The sequence below is a fragment of the Epinephelus moara genome, chromosome 2, assembly GCF_006386435.1.
Source record: "Epinephelus moara isolate mb chromosome 2, YSFRI_EMoa_1.0, whole genome shotgun sequence".
In the NCBI taxonomy this organism is placed as follows: Eukaryota; Metazoa; Chordata; class Actinopteri; order Perciformes; family Serranidae; genus Epinephelus; species Epinephelus moara.
Genome location: NC_065507.1, coordinates 39,677,936 through 39,695,882, shown reverse-complemented (window position 1 = coordinate 39,695,882; position 17,947 = coordinate 39,677,936). Strand labels below are relative to the sequence as shown.

The 17,947-nt window shown below is 39.0% G+C and overlaps 1 protein-coding gene across 4 annotated transcripts in view; it reads right to left on the bottom strand.

Annotated features, from left to right (window-relative positions):
• LOC126397419 (RNA-binding protein Musashi homolog 2-like) overlaps nt 1-17,947 on the bottom strand; it is a 499,199-nt gene that overhangs the window by 319,848 nt on the left and 161,404 nt on the right. The gene's annotated exons all lie outside the window — the stretch shown is intronic.

Below are 17,947 nucleotides of genomic sequence, written 5' to 3'. Positions count from 1 at the left end.
ACTATCACAACTGCACCTTATGTTGCCTTTGACATTTGCTCTGGTTATTACAAGAGTCTGATGATTAAGCTGTATTTACATTTCGTTTTACCTTAATATGATGCTGTTCTCGTATTCCATCATATAATTCTCAGAGTATAAGCTGTGTGGATAATATTTTCAAGTTCACTTTTCTAATACAAGTTTGTCATTATCTATAGTTTCTCTCAACGCCAGGGGTTTAAGGGATAATTTGAAGTGAAAAGCTCTATTTTTATTCGCAAAACAATGCAAAACTGATTTTTGTTTCTTTCAGGAGACACATACTGTCAATGATGATGTACACTTTTGGAGATCCTAGTGGGGAAATGAGGCTTTTTTTTCACATGCTTCGCAACGTTTTGCTGGAGTTTGCACTCTTAAAAATAAGTTTACAGGGGGTATATTGCATACAGACTGTGATAAGAATGGTCACTATATATGTCAGGTTTTTGACACTCACAACACCAACTTAATTATCATTAACATTTATGGATACAATACATTGTCCGATAACAACAATTTGCTTATTAATGTGGAAAAAAGAATTCGTTACTGGATGGCCAGATTTCCTAATGCTTATCTAATTATAGGTGGTGATTTTAATGTTACATTGGACAACACAATTGATAGGTGGCCACCAGGAAATCAAACTAGTGCCAATGTAAAGTTAAAAATGCTAATGCAACAATTTGATTTAATAGATGCTTGGAGAGAGAAGTGTCCCAATGACAGAATTTTTACTTGGTGTAATAAAACAAGATCCAGACAATCTAGAATAGACTTTTGGTTAATTTCGAGTAATCTTAAAGATTGTGTAAATGTTGGTATTCTTTCCACCCCGTTGACTGATCACAAGGCTATCCAGATTCACATTTCTCTACTTCCTCATACTACTAACTGTCCACAAAAGTCATACTGGAAACTTAATAGTTCTGTGTTGTGTCATGAAGCAGTTATACTCAGGGTTAAAGAACTAATACAAATCTTCTGGAATGAGGCCCAAGCTGAAGGAGTATATGGGAGTAAATGGGAACTTTTAAAATTTGAAGTTGGTAAATTTTTTAGGAAGTACTGTAGTAATCTTGTTAAAAATAAACGATATGAAGAAGAACAGGTGATCTCTAAAATAACTGCCTTATCTTCCATATGTCCTGATAATTTATTCTCTGAAGAAAAAGAAACACTGTTTGAATATCAAAACAAACTAGATAGGCTCTATCAATCTAAAGATAAGGGGGCTTTTGTGAGGTCCAGGAGGCAATGGCTAGAAGAGGGTGAACAGAACTCAGCGTATTTTTTTAGGTTAGAAAAATCCCACGCCAAAAATAATACCATTCATCAACTTAGAATAAATGATATAGTATGTGATGATGTAAACCAGATTGCAAACTTCTACTCCAACTTCTATAAAAATTTATATAGCTCTCAATATTGTAATGACAATACTGTCTCATTTATGGATTCTCTAGTTGATGCCAACCCAATCAACATTGCTGACCAAGAATTCTGTGATCGTCCAATCTCTTTAAAGGAAATAGTAGACTCAATTAATAGTTTAAAGAACAATAAATCTCCTGGAGTGGATGGACTTACATCAGAATTTTTTAAAACCTTCTCCAAAGAACTAGCTCCCTTTTTATTAGTATAAGTATTTTGTGAAAGTATTGCTAAAGGTGCTCTCCCTCCCACTCTAACACAGGGCCTAATAACCCTTATTCCCAAACCTAAGAAAGATTTATTACTTATTGATAATTGGCGCCCGATTAGCCTCCTCAATAATGACTACAAAATTTTAGCTATTATTTTTGCGAAGCGCTTAAAAAATGTTTTGGATGAAGTCATAGATGAAACGCAGTCTGGATTTATGAGAAATAGGCATATTTCTAATAATATTTGACTTGTACTTGATATGTTAGATTACCCAGAGTTTATTAATAATAATGAAAGTTTCATCCTTTTCCTGGACTTTTACAAAGCCTTCGATTCAATTGAACATGAGTTTATATTTAAAACACTTAACAAATTTGGTTTTGGTGACTTTTTTTGCAGAACAATTAAAACGTTATACGCTAATGGGAATAGCTCAATCAAACTAAAAAATGGCACTTCTCCTAGATTTGAGTTAAAACATGGGATACGTCAAGGATGTCCTATCAGTCCTTATTTATTTTTGTTATCCACCCAATTATTAGCTAGTCATCAAAGCTAGTGGCCTAAAAGGCATATCAATCATAGATAAGGAAATCATTATCAGCCAACTGGCTGATGACACGACCCTTTTTTTTTACAGGATTCCTCTCAAGTTTCTCTCACTCTTGATGTAATTCAGGTGTTTTCTAATGCTTCAGGTCTTCATTTGAATGTAAATAAGTGTGAACTAATGGCAGTCAAAAACTGTGCGTTGCCCTGTCTGTAATATTTCAATTAAGGAAAGAGTCACCTATCTGGGGATAGTTATAACAAAAAACCAGAAAGACAGATGTAAATTGAATTTTAATCCCGATTTTAGAAAGAACCAAAAAAAAAACTTATTCAATGGCTTCAAAGAGACCTATCATTAAAAGGTAGAATACTACTCTCTAAGGCAGAAGGCATATCCAGGCTTACCTACGCTGCTATTTCCTTAGATGTTGATAAAAAGATTAGCCAAGAGATTGACCAGTTACTTTATAACTTTATTTGGAAGAACAGAACTCATTATATTAAAAAATCTGTCTTAATGAATGACTATAATAACAGTGGCCTCAACTTTCTTGATTTTAATACACTTAACAACACATTCAAGGTTAATTGGATCAAGCACTATTTAAAAGAACCTACCTCTGTTTGGAATATTATCTCACGTCATATGTTTTCTAATTTGGGTGGTCTGAAGTTTCTTCTACTCTGTAATTATAATGTTGATCGGATACCTGTCTCTCTCTCGAATTTCCATAGGCAAATGCTGTTGGCCTGGTCCCTTATTTATAAGCACAATTTTTCTCCTAATAGATATTTTATATGGAACAATAAGGATGTTTGTTACAAAAAGAAATCTTTATTTTTTGAAAATTGGTTCAGGAATGGTATTGTGCAGATGAATCAACTTTTCAATAAGGAGGGAAAACTCTTTGGTTACCAAGAATTTCTTTGTCATTATAAGATCCCTGTGACCCCTAAAGACTTTGCTGTGGTTTTTGATGCCATTCCATCTGGTGTTATTATGCTCTATAAGGGTTATACCTCTCCTCCTTCTATTACAACACCTTTACTTGATCCAGTTGACACACCTATAGGGAAAATATGTTTTCAACCAGCATCCTGTAAAAATAACAAAAAAATCCACACTTTATTCCAATCTGATTGTATCTCTGTCCCATATGTAATTGCAACCTGGAATAAGCATGTTCAGGACTTATGCTGATATGGTCTCTTCCTAATAGATATCTACTGGTTAACAAAGTTAAAGAAATTTCTTTTAAGATCATTCATCGTTACTATCCTGTCAAGGCATTTCTAGTAAGATTTAAGAAGGACATTGATGTGTCTTGCACTTTTTGTAACATGCACCCAGAGACTGTCTGACTATATCTATGATGCCTTTGTACTTTGTTTGAATGATGTATTATTTGGCTTTACAAATTATAGGAGAGAATTAGACGATGTATTTTTTCTATGTAATCTCATCATATTCCTGGCCAAGTTTTATATTCATAAGTGTAAGGTGTTGAAAATCAAACCTTCCTTTTGTACCTTTAAAAAGGAGGCAGAGTCTACATGAAAACACTGTCCACCTCTTGCAATAGAAAAGCTGTGAAAACGTTGAAGCTGTGCTCCAAATTTAATGTACTGTTATAATTTTAATATATATTTTTTTTAATACTCTGTGCACCATTTTTATTTCATATTTGTGTTTTGTTTGTAACCCCTGGCGTTGTATATCTGCTTGTTTCTTTATTTTCTTATTACTACTGATGTTTCAAAACATGATATTTGTGTACATGATGCTGATGTTGAACAAATAAAGTTTATTGAAAAAAAAAATTATAAGAATGTTATTAAAAGAATAAATAAATAAATTGAAAAGAAAAAAGTGATAAGAATGATATTGATTGCAATAAATAAACAACTGAATAAACAAAAAAAAAAAAGAAAAAGCAACAAGGCGGAGAAGAAGTGGATCCTACCACAAAGAAAAAGCCTGGACATTCAGCTGAAGGTCTATTAGCAAAGAAGGAAAGTGACCGACGGAGAAGGCAAACAAGGATTTGTATTGGCGTCGCTTTTCCTCGGTGGAGAGCCCTGAAGGAAGAAATTGGGCTGAGGGCAGACACGGATGTTGCCTTGCTGCTGTTGGATAAGTAAGTGACTTGGTTTATAATTATATTATGAGTAGTATGTGTTGCTGTTACATGTACTGGACCTAGTACTTTATTATTTTCTTGGAAATGGTGCTATGAACGTAATGTAATGTTAGCAGCCTGATGTTCGCCACGTTGTGTAGCATTGTGTACATGGTGTGAAGCGAGTGTTACTCTGTTTACACGGTGTGTGGCGATTGTTACTCTGTGTACACGGTGTGTGGCGACTGGCGAGTGTTACTCTGTGTAACGTTACGGTGTGTGGCGACTGGCGAGTGTTACTCTGTGTACACGGTGTGTGGCGACTGGTGAGTGTTACTCTGCGTACACGGTGTGTGGCGACTGGCGAGTGTTACTCTGTGTACACGGTGTGTGGGCGACTGGCGAGTGTTACTCTGTGTACACGGTGTGTGGTGACTGTTACTCTGTATACATGGAAGTACCGCCGGCTTATTAGTTGTAATAACGCATTATCTGCTGGGAGGCGACAGAAGTTACGCACTATAGCTTTAAATCATTCTATTTAGGTAAAAAAAAATAATATCAGGCGATTTTTATTCGTTATACATGGTGTCATTTATTTGAAATTTGAAGAGGAGGGATTTAGGGGGAAAAACGTTATACAGTCGTTTTCTCCCATTCTGGCTGGGCCCATGGCTGGGCCCCGTCTGCGCATGGGCCCCTGAGCCCATAAAGCGACCAAGAATCTGGGCCCAGATAACCACGCACAATCAGCAGTGGGACTGTGAACACCACGGACATACTAGAGGTCCACAGCTGACTGCAGAGCTGAACTTGTGATCTGGCTATGTTGACAGTATGGAGCACACATGCTTTATTTCTGTTTTATTCACTGACAGTTTGCATAATGCCAGATACATACACTAACATTGTGTTTATGTTATTTTTTTAAGGGACTATTGTTTATTAATGGAATACTTCAGCTGCAAAAGGACTGCATATCAGTTATTCACAGCGTTACCTGTAATTTGTTAAGAAAACTTTGTTTTTTCTCACATGCCTCTGCAGTGACAGGAAAATCCAGAAAGGGTGAAAATTCTTCATGTATTCAGGACAACAGGGACTTTAATCACCAGCAAAATTATGTCAGAACAAACTCTCTGACTCTGTTTACAAACTCTCATGCAACTCGTTAGGTATTATCCAAGTCTCATTAATCCACTCGTATGTTCAGTACTTTCCTAATACATGCATTTTGCTACAAATGTTATGACTGTAAGTACACACAGTCTCAAGTAGCATAAGTGAGAGCGCACATACTGTTGAACTCTGCTCAAGCGGAGCTCAGCATATGCACTTATGCGCTCAGACAAGCTCAGGGCGCGTACTTGTAGGCAAAAGTGTTTCATATTATAATGTTTTCGTAAAATTCTAACAAAATCTCATTTCTCCCTTGTCACGTTTGGTCATGGACTTTCCACGTTGAGATATGACAAGTAAGGTATTCTGGATGCATTGGTTGTTGACATCATGGGACGCTGTGTCAACTTCTGCCTGTTACATGCATTGCCTGATTTCAAATTACACTTCTATTTTCAAAGGAAACATAAAGTTTGCATACTGTCTCTTCCGAAATAAATGCACTACATTGGTATAACACCACAAAGAGTGGTCTTCTTTCCTTCAACAACAAATGCATGTGGTTACGTTTAGCCAATACACGCATGTGGTTGGATTTTTGAAAAAAGAAGAGGATTTGGTTTTACAATCTCACTGGAAGTCAACACCGGCCTCCTGGATGAAAAACAGTGGTTGTTGGACCCATCCACCATCCCTCCTGCCCGGCCTACTCGGACTTTTGCCCCCTTAACTTACATTGTTGTCGCACTGCACCTCCCCCTAACGCTGCTGGACACCAATAACGGTGCCAGCCAGGTATTATGCCAATGTGAAAGGATGGCTTTTTTAACCAGTGTTTAATACTGGAAGTCACTGACCAAGCAGCAGTATTCAAATGACTGCAGAGTGAGACCAGGTTGAAAATGCATTTGTTTGGGAAGCAAATTTGCATTTCCTAGAATAGTAAAGACATGACCCACCCAACTCTCCCTCTAATTGGATAGTACTCGTTGGAATCGATGGTTGGCTTGGTTAGGTTTATGCAAGAGCAGGGTTTGTTAGGGTTAGGATAAGAATGTCAGGGTAAGTCAGTTCTTACCAAAGTATGACAAAGTAGAGCAGGTCATGCCTTAACAATCCTAGGAAACGCAAATTTGTGTTTGGGAAGCACTAAGCATATGACTTGATAAATAAGATTTGTAAACAGATGTTTTGATATAGTCAAAACATCTGTTTTGACTATATCAAAACATCTGAGAATTAATGTAAAATGGAGGCTGAACCATAAACATAAATTACAGATCACCTGTAAAGCATGATAATAAATTAATCTTTCATAATTAAAACAACTGGAGACTGAGAACAAACTTGTATATAAGTCTGACGATATTTTAATAAACTGACATCGTATCGGAAATGATGTTAGTGTTTCTGTGACGCCATTTATTTTTGAGTCCTTTATCGACTATCTGCACGTTTTCCACTGGGTTTCATTAACTTACTTTCTGTCTTGATGAGAGTGTTTACGGCACGGGCTCCACTAGTATCTGAAGTTGACTCTGAACCAAGTTTGTTCCTCCCTCCAAGACCCACCCCCCGCTCTACTTCTGATTGGCTAGTAGCCTAACTTTGGTCTGGTTTGGGGTGAAAGCCATAGGTTGAGAGCGAGAAGTGTCAGTTTACAGCGCTTCTACCAGAGCCCATCTACTGTGTGCGACACACGCATGTATCCTGCTTCAACTTTTTTTTTTTCCCCTTGTCGATCGCTGCACACCAGAAATCTGGAAATCCAGTCAAAACTCCTCCAGAGCCGCAGAGGCCATTATAAAACTGCTGAGTGGTACTGGCTGAGTAGTGCTTTTTGAGAGTCATAAATTGATTTTGACAGATTTAATTGGTGGAGTGAACATAACTTTAATGTTGAATCATGGCACACTGTGAAAATTAAACCCCACTGCTTTCTGGTCACAAATCCACCATACTGCCTGTAGGAAGATGGTTCTTTTCATTATAATTGTTATGTGTATCTAACTTTGACTATTTTCAACTCCAACTTGATCCTGCACATTTTATGGGACTAATTAATAGTGACAGCACATACTATTAAATTGAAGATGCCACTTCAAATAATAAATCTACCTTATCTCTCTATTTTCCCGGTCAAAGAAAATGTCTAAAGACTGGCAACTAGAGGTCACTCACACTGAAGCCTTGGTGACATAAAGGGAAGCAATGAAGATGCTTGACGATAATTGCCCCTTCTTGAGGTAAAGGCCTATTAAAGATTAGTAAGAGGATGAGCAGTTCCAAGTGCCTGGCAATTAGGAAGCAACAATTTGGTGCACAGCAGCCCTGAAGCAGCAGCCTGTACATAATTCTATAGACAGTAAAGACAGACACCAAGCTAAACTCTTCTCCATCCTCAAAGTAGGCTGCTGCAGATCAGGGAGAACAGGGTATAATGGACTTATCTTTTCTGCTCACTGGCAGAGTGCAAGCTATCATTACTGAAAATGAGATTTGCTATGCACTCACTGAAAGATAATTGACCTAGAGACTGCTCCAACCAGAGATCTTTGCCATGGTTACAAATCAAGGCCTTATTCAACAAATCAAAAGACTGGCCACAAGAGAGGCAGAGAACGCATGAACACCACCCTGAAGCTCACTTTGTTCTTCCATTCAAAATACTGTGTCAAGGTCTACTTTGGTTTAGCACTCCTTTGCAAAGGTTAAGTTTCCCACTCCAACCATCCCCGTTAAATTATAGTTAAGATTATATACAGATCATTTACAGATTATTTGCAAAATCTGTGTTGTTATTTTGCCTCCAGGAAATTACTGCATAAAGATGCATAAATAATACATACAATACATTATATTATCAAGCAAAGTGTCCAGCACTTAACTGTATTTTGAAGATACATAAAGTAAAACCTTGATAAACAGTAACACTGAAAAAACAAATAAATAAATGAATAGCTAGGGACCATTTCACATTATCCATAGGCTAGTTAAACATGTGTTATTGAATAGTGCTGAATAAAAATAAATAACATAAATTAGGATAATTTAAAGATAAAAAGTCAGATTTTTCAAAAGTTACATGCAAATGGCACTGACTTGTCATACTAAGAACACAAGTATTTTTCAGGCCATACCAGTAGGGCTGGGTATTGTTTAAAAAAAAATGATATCAGCACTGATACAAGTACCCTTTAAGTTCAATAGTTTTGGTGGCATCTTGACATGCTGATCCACCAACTCTGTCAAATACAGCACGTTCAACTTCACCACGTCAAAGACTGTATGGGTTGCTGCAGCAGGAGTGTGAGCTCCATACCAGGGGACAGTTGGTGAAAGCCTGCCTGCGCACACACAGTGACAGGGCTAACTGTTAGCATCATACAGCTAATGTTACCTAATAGTTATTAAAAAGTTTAACAAAAGAGTTGAGCCGTTTAGGTGTCAGTTTGAGTTTGTTGGGACCATTTAATGGCTTGGTGCTGATTGTTAGCAGCTGCTGCTGTATTAGCTCTTGCTAACCAGAAAGAAGTTGAACTGACCAATCACCAGGGGGAGAGCAGCTCTAGAGACAGCAGCAACAATATATGCCTGTTAAATGCATTTTGTCTACATACACTTCCATTTTCACAGGAAATGTGCAGTGTCTTCTCATTTAATGCATATGGTCTTTTTCAAAATAAATTTACAACATTGGTGAAACACCTTGTATTTACATTTATTTCCTTGTGCATTTCCTTATCTTAGCAGCAGCATTTGATGAGTTCGTAATTAGAATGGGCTGGATCAGACCCACTGCGCAAAAAGGATTAAGTAGGCTACAGGTATCATTTTAATGGAGATTCTGTTTCAAAACTACTTTGTACCAATGGCGGAGGTGTGGGGTGGCAGGGGGTGGCCGTGGCCACCTCACGCTGAATCCTGGCCACCCTATTAGCCACCCTGGCCTGACCCCAACCACCGCATCACAGCCGTCGCTAGTTTCCAGCGTGCGGAACCTTTCCTGCACTGCGACGGCACTACCGGACACCTTAGGTGCGCGTACATCCTGTGTTATGGATATTTGGCACGAAGGCGCGACCAGACAAAGTCGGTACCGCCGTTAAACAGAAAGAAGAGAATGGGATTAATTGCCATATTCATTTGTGTTTGTTTTCCTCGTCTCTCTCCACCAAAGAGACTGGACGACAAGAGCGTTCACTGCCGTGCATCATCTGGCAGCCAGGTGAGTCGGTTCATTAGCGTAATGAACGGAGGGAAAGCTCTTGTCATCGAGTGTCTTTGTCTCTGTGGGGGAGGCGGGGCTATGGGCCACACACACACAGTGCGATCTTCATGAGGGGGAGACGAGGCGGAGAAGAATAGAGAATTGAGCGTAAGAGAAAGTCAGGGAACTTGTTCCTAATCCAAATGCCACGGCCCCTGTGTGGGAGTGTTTTGGATTTAAACCAAATGACAGAGGGCAGCCCAGTAATTTGGACGAGCCGGTATGCCGTGTTTGTTCTAAAACCATCTCAACATAAAGAGTGAATACGACCAACTTAACTGCACACCTGAGAGTGAGAGACTGACAGTCTATTTTTTGTATTCATTTATTTATTTCGATATTTTTACGTGTTATTTCGGATATTTAAATTTTCTTTTTTGCATTCCTAAATATTCTTGTTAAATAAATGTTTATTTCTCTTTAAAGGGGTGTACTTCCATCAATATGCCTTTATTATCATTATATAAGTTTAAAAAATGGTCTAAAAACAGCAAAATTACAANTAACTGAAACACAACATGGGAGCAGGATGGGACGGGAGTCATTCTTGTGGGATTGGGACGGGACGGGATTTTTATTTTTTTTTTCATTTTCATGGGATTGGGACGGGATGGGATTATTTTTGTGGGAGTGGGATGGGACAGGACTGAAAATCCACTCCCATGTCACCCTCTAGTCTGTATATTGTGCTACATTTGTATAGTGTACGCATCTTTGTTACTTTACTTGCAGGAATAAGAAAAAAAGTTAAATACACTGAATATTATTTGATCTAGAAAAAAAGTTAAATACACTGAATATTATTTGATCTTTTCCGGCATTACCTGCATTCCAAATATTGTGGAGGTGTGTGGTTTAGGTGCCCTAAATACCCCTATATTTTCTAGTGAGACATTGCCACCCCAAAATGATCACATAACCATCCTGGCCACCCCACAGAAAATTTTCTGGCTCCGCCACAGCTTGGTACTGGGTTATTTCGATCAGTATCTTAAAAGTATCGAGTACCGATACCCAGCTCAACATACCAGACATGGTGAAAAGGACTGTTGATAATTACTCAGTTCTGTGAAATAAGAATTATAAACAATTTCATTTAACCACCTTGGTGTTGCAGACTAATGTGTGTCTTGCAGCATTAATACAATAATGTGGTAAAGTATGGACAGAGGTTTGTGAGATTTTCCTGCTGTGTTTAATTCTTTTTCTCCTGCATCGTTTCGCCCAAAACCTTTTTTAAGTTTTTATTGAAGTTGAAACACTTCCATTTATGTCTGCAGTTACCTTTTCCTGCTATCACACAGCCTGTAAACTTTCTTCTAGTCACCAGGGGCAGTTCCAACATTACTGAAATAAAAGAGCAGACTGCATCATACTGTAACAAACAGTATACTGTACATATGTATACAAAATGCAGCAGGACATTTTTAACTCCTATCACATGGATCAAAATGAACAGCAGCTCTGTGATATTACAAAAATATGGTTCCTCCTTTAGATCCCCTGTTTTTTTCATCCTTTTCTTCTGGATTTGTTTCTCTGACATGGCAGTTTATGTTAAATACCACAAAGGGAATTTGAAATGTGTTCTGTAGCTTTACAGACGGAGCAAGATGAATAGCAACAAGAGTAAAGAGGAAGTATCAGGTGACGTTAGGGGTGGTAGGAATGCAAAAGGCTGGCTCACAACAATGACTGTTGAAAAATAAGACAGTATCTCTTGAGGAAAATCTATGAATGAAAACACAACATATGGATGAGAGAAAGCCTGAGAAAAAGAAAGCCTGCAGGAATGTGTGGATTAATGGTCAGATTTAAATGAGGGTGTACCATGTGAATCTGGGAGCACAGCCAAGCCTTCACCGTAGATTCTCTTCAAACTCTTTGCTTCACCACGCACACTGATTGCCTGGGGAAGTAGAATTCTACATCCTATCATGCTCCTTTCATTATTGCTTGTGGCAGGAGGGGGGCTGATCCACAATACCAATTTACTGCTTTTAGCATGTCTTAGGATGGATTTCCATTTAAAGTGAAACACTGTTTTAATTCCAACAATTGAAGCAATTTCAGCAACAGCCTGCAAAACTACCACAACAACATGTTTTACAACTTGTTCAGGTTAGTAATATTTAAGTCCTGATTGGATCTGTGAACTGACAACATGTGGTGGCATCTATAGTTTGGGTCAAAGCACACATCCACGACAGAAGCTGCATTCAAGAAGAAAAACTCTGACAGTATGCTCTAATATAGTGCAAAACTTTAATGTGCACTGCACACATTGCCACAGATGGACTTATCCACCACTTTCATCGTTTTCTTAGTCTCTCAAACTGCTTAAAGATAGAGCACATTACATCATACCACCAACCTGTTCTTACTCAACCCAACAGTAGGTAGGTAGGTTTCTGCAAATCACAGATACATGATATTTGCACATTTGTGTGACAGATACATTCAAAATTTATGTTTCAACCTGGCTGTGGTTAATGTAGGGTTAGGGTTAGGCACCAAAACCACTTGGTCATGGTTAGAAAACGCAGCAATGACTTGCTAAAACATTGGTTTTGAACAGTGGTCTGCTGCTTGGCAGTTGTCTTGCCAAGCCATCAACTATCCCCTCCACCTCCAGATGACAAAGTCAGCTCATATTAGGGTTACAGCAATATAGTGGTTCCTAGATAAACTGTGATATTAAAGTTAAAGGTTATCATATTATGTACATTTGCTTCTCTACGATAATCAAAAAAAACTTTTTTTTTTAGTTATTTTCTAATGGGAGACTTTTCACACATACTTCCATCAACCAAGTGGTTTCAGGTTTCAATCATTTGTTCAACCAACAATAACCTTTCCATGTTCATTCATTTAATATTTAATTGTGACTGATAATAATTTAAATTCTCTAATACTGTGATACTGTGAAATTGTGATATTTTCTGAGATGGTTATCGTACCATGAAAATCTCATACCATTGCAATCCCAGCTCATACACCATGTTATTTTAGAAATGTTGATATGATATATCTGAAATGCACAACATAACATTTGTGGTTTGCAGAAACATAAAATGTCAACATTTTCTTCTGGCATCTGGGCTGTCTTACTGGTGACACATGATGTCAACAAAGCAGTATATGGCAATCTGATAGTTGTCACAGCACAGGAATTATCTACATTGTTAAAGGAGAATAAAAGAGCAAAATACAATACACTGCCTAAACTTAACCGAGATTCATCAGCATGGCTTCCAAACCCCTCTTCCAAAGTCTCTCTTCAGCTACGTTTTCAGAGACCACTGTTCTTTCACAGGCCAAATGACCAAAATCACAAAGTTCTCATGTCATTATTATGACACCTTTGCATATAAGATGTTATTGTCCTGAAGGGTAATTTCAGACGACAGTTTTTGAAATCAGTCCCATATAGGGAATGGGAATGTGTCGCCATCAACAGCAAGTCGGCCATTTTGGAAGGATAAGGGTATGAGCACCATCAATGGCCTGTTTATCACAAGATTCAAAAAGAACTGCTGGATTAACAGAAAACACAACTTGTTAAATACATTTTTAAACACCAAATGTAATACATAAAACTATGCAGTTAGACACAAAGGTATGCTAATATTATGTGTTTTATTATAATAGTCAATTAATTATGCATGATCTGCCAATATTTTGTTTGTATTCAGTTAGCATGACATTGGCTATCTTATCTTTAAATCAGTCACTACATTTGCATGCACAAAATATTTCATTTTTTGCCCTTATTCTGAAAAAGACAATAATCCTGCAAAGCTGTCACAGTGGGCACTGTTGACCTGCCACACATGCCACTCTCTGTCAACCCAGTAAATTTCCACTAACCCCGCCTCTCCAACACACCTACCTGTCAGACTATCAACTGTCCACACATCTCCCAATCCTGCCAGTCCACCACACCTAGCTCATCAAGCCAACTGCTTTCACCTGTGGATCATTACCTCCTGCCAGTATGAAGACTCCTGCTTCACAGACCCTTGCTAGATTGTTCTTTGTTATGTATGCAAGACTTTCTAGCATTTGTTTTCAGACTGCTTCCTTGTTATTGACCCTGCCTGTCCCTGACTCTCCTGCTTTGTCTGCTCCCTGATAAACAACTCTGCCCTCGGTTTTCAACCACGAGGTCTGCCTCTGCATTCCTGGTTCCTGTTTGCCTGTTTCCTGTGGCTGTCTGGAAAGACCATCACCCATCTATCCAAAGTGAGTTTACCGGTTCAGTCACCAGTGATTGTCTGTGCTCTGGATTGCTTCACTGTGTGGCACTGTGTACACTCCACCTTTGTGTGAGCGCCACAGATTCCATGTTTAATCGCTGCTGTCAAGCTCTCCCCTTTCCACAACCAGCTTTGCATCAGAGAGACTGTTTCCTCACTGAGTACTCTTGGTTTTGGAACCCTCGCTCTCTGCCTGTCCCCGCTCCTTACCATTGCACACAACTGAACAGTCTGCTGTGTGTGTGCATCTGGCGGACATCAGCTCTTCACCTGTGTGCTGCTTGGTAGAGAGCTGCGGACTGATTCTATTCCCCTATGGACTCTAAACCTAAACATCGACTCTCTCTGTTGCTTTACTACACTCCCTGTATTTGTTAAAGTAGTCCATTAAAGCTTAGTATGAACTGTTCCGCTTGTCCCTGGTGTGCTTCTGGGTTCTAACCACATCCATTACAAAAGCTGTTTACAAGTCTAATGAAAATGAATATTCCAATGATATTCCCATTTATATGCAGCTGTGCATACTCCGATTAACATGCTCTAACATGTGGTTTATCATGCCATAATACAGGACAGTGGAATGGCTGGAGCTGCTTGTCATTTTGCCCTTTTGCAGCAAAATAGGATTTTAATGTAAAAGATTTGTTAGAGTTTCCTACCCATGGCGGACTTGTTGGGTCATGCAAGCACAACTTCCCTCTTTCATTCCTTCAACCACTTTAGTGTGAATAACTTCAAATTTGTAATATTTGCTTGTTTGCCTCCCTCTCGACTGACAGATGACAAATGATTAGACTGGACGCTTATCCTTCCAAGATGGTGGTGCCGCTCCCACAATCCACTACGATTCCCATATCCTATAGAGCAAGAGGGTTGTGGTGAAACAGGCTGCAGTGTCACCACTCTTGGCATTTCTGTACCATCATCGTCCACTTAAAGTACTGAGAGAAGACTGAGTCTATATATCCTGTACATATGGCAGAATTGACGAAGTTGACTTGAACACCCACACTTTCATGACCTGCATTGTGTCAGCAACCCCAAAACTCCCTCCTGCATCAAGCCCCCAACATGATTTCTTCCAACTTCATTAAAATCCAGGTCGCATGAGTGAATTTCATGTAAACTAGCTGGAGAGTCCTTCGCCTCTTTGCCTTGTGCATTTGAGCTCCAGCTGGGAGAATACTCAGTGATGTCTCACACCAATGTAATTTACATACATCACAGGAGCAGTGGCCCCGAAAAAGAAACTTTCAGTTCAGCAAAATTGTTATCTTGACTTTAAAAACCTCCCTTCCCAAACATCTCTGTTTTAGTTAATTTACTGTTTTTAAGTGTTTTAAGTTTTCAATAGTATTTATATCAGATCATTTCATGTATGTAATATTTAGCTAAGATGTTAATTAAATTTATAACGAATGTTTCATCAGATGACAATTTAGAATTATTAAGCATGAGTAGTATATCAGTTTTACTTATATAATGTCTTTTTTCAAAACCTCTTGATAAACATTTTTGTAAATACAAGTAAAAGGAAGTAACATGAAAACAATCTAGAAATACATGTTCAATCGTTTCCCCCTCACAACCACAGAAAGTACATATGTTAATTACATTAGGGAAGAAATTACGTATGTTCGCTTTCATGGGGTAGTATCTGTGAACAATCTTAAATAATAGGTCTTTAATTTTATTTGAAATTATTTACTTATGAGGTAATAGAAAGATAGCATTCCATAATTTCTTGTTCAGATACATCCAACGGTATTTACATGGGTCCATGTCACTGGTCCGACATCCCGTTAATCCGACGGTCCGCGGTGCTGAGCGGCTCCCGGCAGGCGTATTTCTACCTTGATGGTGCGCCGTGACCAGCTCTGGGTCAGCTGGTAAAGGCTTGAGGCAAAGCAGGCTCACGGCTTATGTGTTTGTCACTTTCTTTTTCATTTTAACCCACACCATGATCTTTTCCTGACCCTAACCAAGTGGTTTTTGTGCCTAAACCTAACCAGACCTTAACCACAGGGCATCATGATGATTTCGGAACAACGGGACTTCGGAAAAATGGGTTTAATATGGTCGGAACAATGGGATGTCGGAACAATGGGCTGTCGGACCAATGGGCTGTCGGACCAATAGGCAGTTCCCATTTACATATAGGAGTAGTGACATGTTCAAGTTGGCTTCTCATAAAAGCATTTGTGCATTTTATCACAGATGTGGATCCCTCTAATAGTAAGAGGAAGATCTCTTAAAATAGAAACATCAAGGTGTATTTTTTGTGCTAAAGACACAATACAATTAGGTATAGATTTGATAACCATGTCAAACTCTTGAGGAGAGGGTAACATTCATGTAATACTGTAAACAAGACAAGTTAGCCCTGAGCTAATGCATGCTAACTACACTAACAGCAGATTGAAAATGTGCAACAACATTTTTGCCAACAGTAGATATCAAGCTAAGTTGCTGTGAGTTTAACATTTCTAAGTGGACAGCAGAAGATAACATTATCTCAGAGTCTGACCGGGCAAAGCGTCTCTTTCTCCACGTAGCTGCCTCCATCTCACGTACACTCACCCTGGGACTAGGTACACAGCTGCCTGTACCAGCAATCTGGTCTCACACCAAAGTTGTTGAAAACCAGCACTTGGTCGGTGACTTCTGGCATTAGACTCTGATAAAAAAAAGCCGTCCTTTCACATCAGCATGATACTCATTGCCTTTATTGTTTCACAGCATCCGGTGGCATCAAGGAGAAATGTGGCAGCAGGACAACAACGAAAGTTAAGGTGGCAAAAGTCATAGTCGGTGGGCGGGAGGGGTGGTGGATGGGTCCAACAACCACCATCTTTCACCCGTGAGGCCGGTGTTCGCCTCCCGTGTGATTGTAAAGCCAAACCCTGTTCTTTTTTCCTAAATCCATCCGCATGCTTTTGTTGCCTAAACCCAACCATGTGCGTGTGTTGGCAATATGTTACCACGTGCGTTTGTTGTTGAAAGAAACCTATGTAGTGCATTTATTTTGAAAGAGACTGTATGCAAACTGTACATTTCCTGTGAAAACAGAAGTGTATTTTGAAAGCAGACAATGCATGTAACAGGCTGAAATTGACAAGGAGTCCCAGAGCATTAAAAACCAACACACCCAGGGTACCTTGCACGTCATATCCCGACATAGAAAGTGCATGACCAAATGTCGACATGTGACAAAGTCAGAGTGAGAATTTGTTGGTACCAGAAGGCAGCGTGAATGTAAGGAGTGCTTACTCTGCAGCTAAATCTGGGACCAAAATGTTTCCAGAAGTACACTGCATACTGAATCACAAGACTTTGAGAATCTCAGTCGACTCAGGGGTCTCCAACTGATGATTCCAATCCTCAACTAAAAATAACTGAGTGGAGCCACTGCTCTGTAGAAAAACATAGACTTACCACTCATGGTTAATGTTTAACAAAGAATTTTAGATGACACTTTGTGCAGTCTTACAATACCTGCCAACATTTTGGAAACTACAATTCTTACTATTATTGTCATTACATTTGTTTAAACTGTTGGGAGTCCCTGTAGCACTCAGGGCTCCAGAGACAGGGGAAGCCCAAACTGCTGCTGTTTCACACTCACCCTCCATTGTGTAAGCACATTAATTGTATATGGTGCTCAGTACCTCGGAGGCCTCATTAAGCTCTTATAGAGCAGCAGAGACACATGATGAGGCAGCTGTTTACTGACAGTTCTGATGGGAGGCTCCTACTCCAGTCGACAGTGGTTGATCTTGTTTCTAAATCAGATACATGGCTCAGCATTCAGGACTGACCTCAGCAACATCCATACTGTTGGATTTCTCTAAGACACCTGTGAAGGTATCTAAAAGATTTCTAAACAGTAAGTGAGGATGTGAATTAAAAGCCCTGTGATGAGGTTTTAGATCTGGATCCAGATTTATTTTTCATGC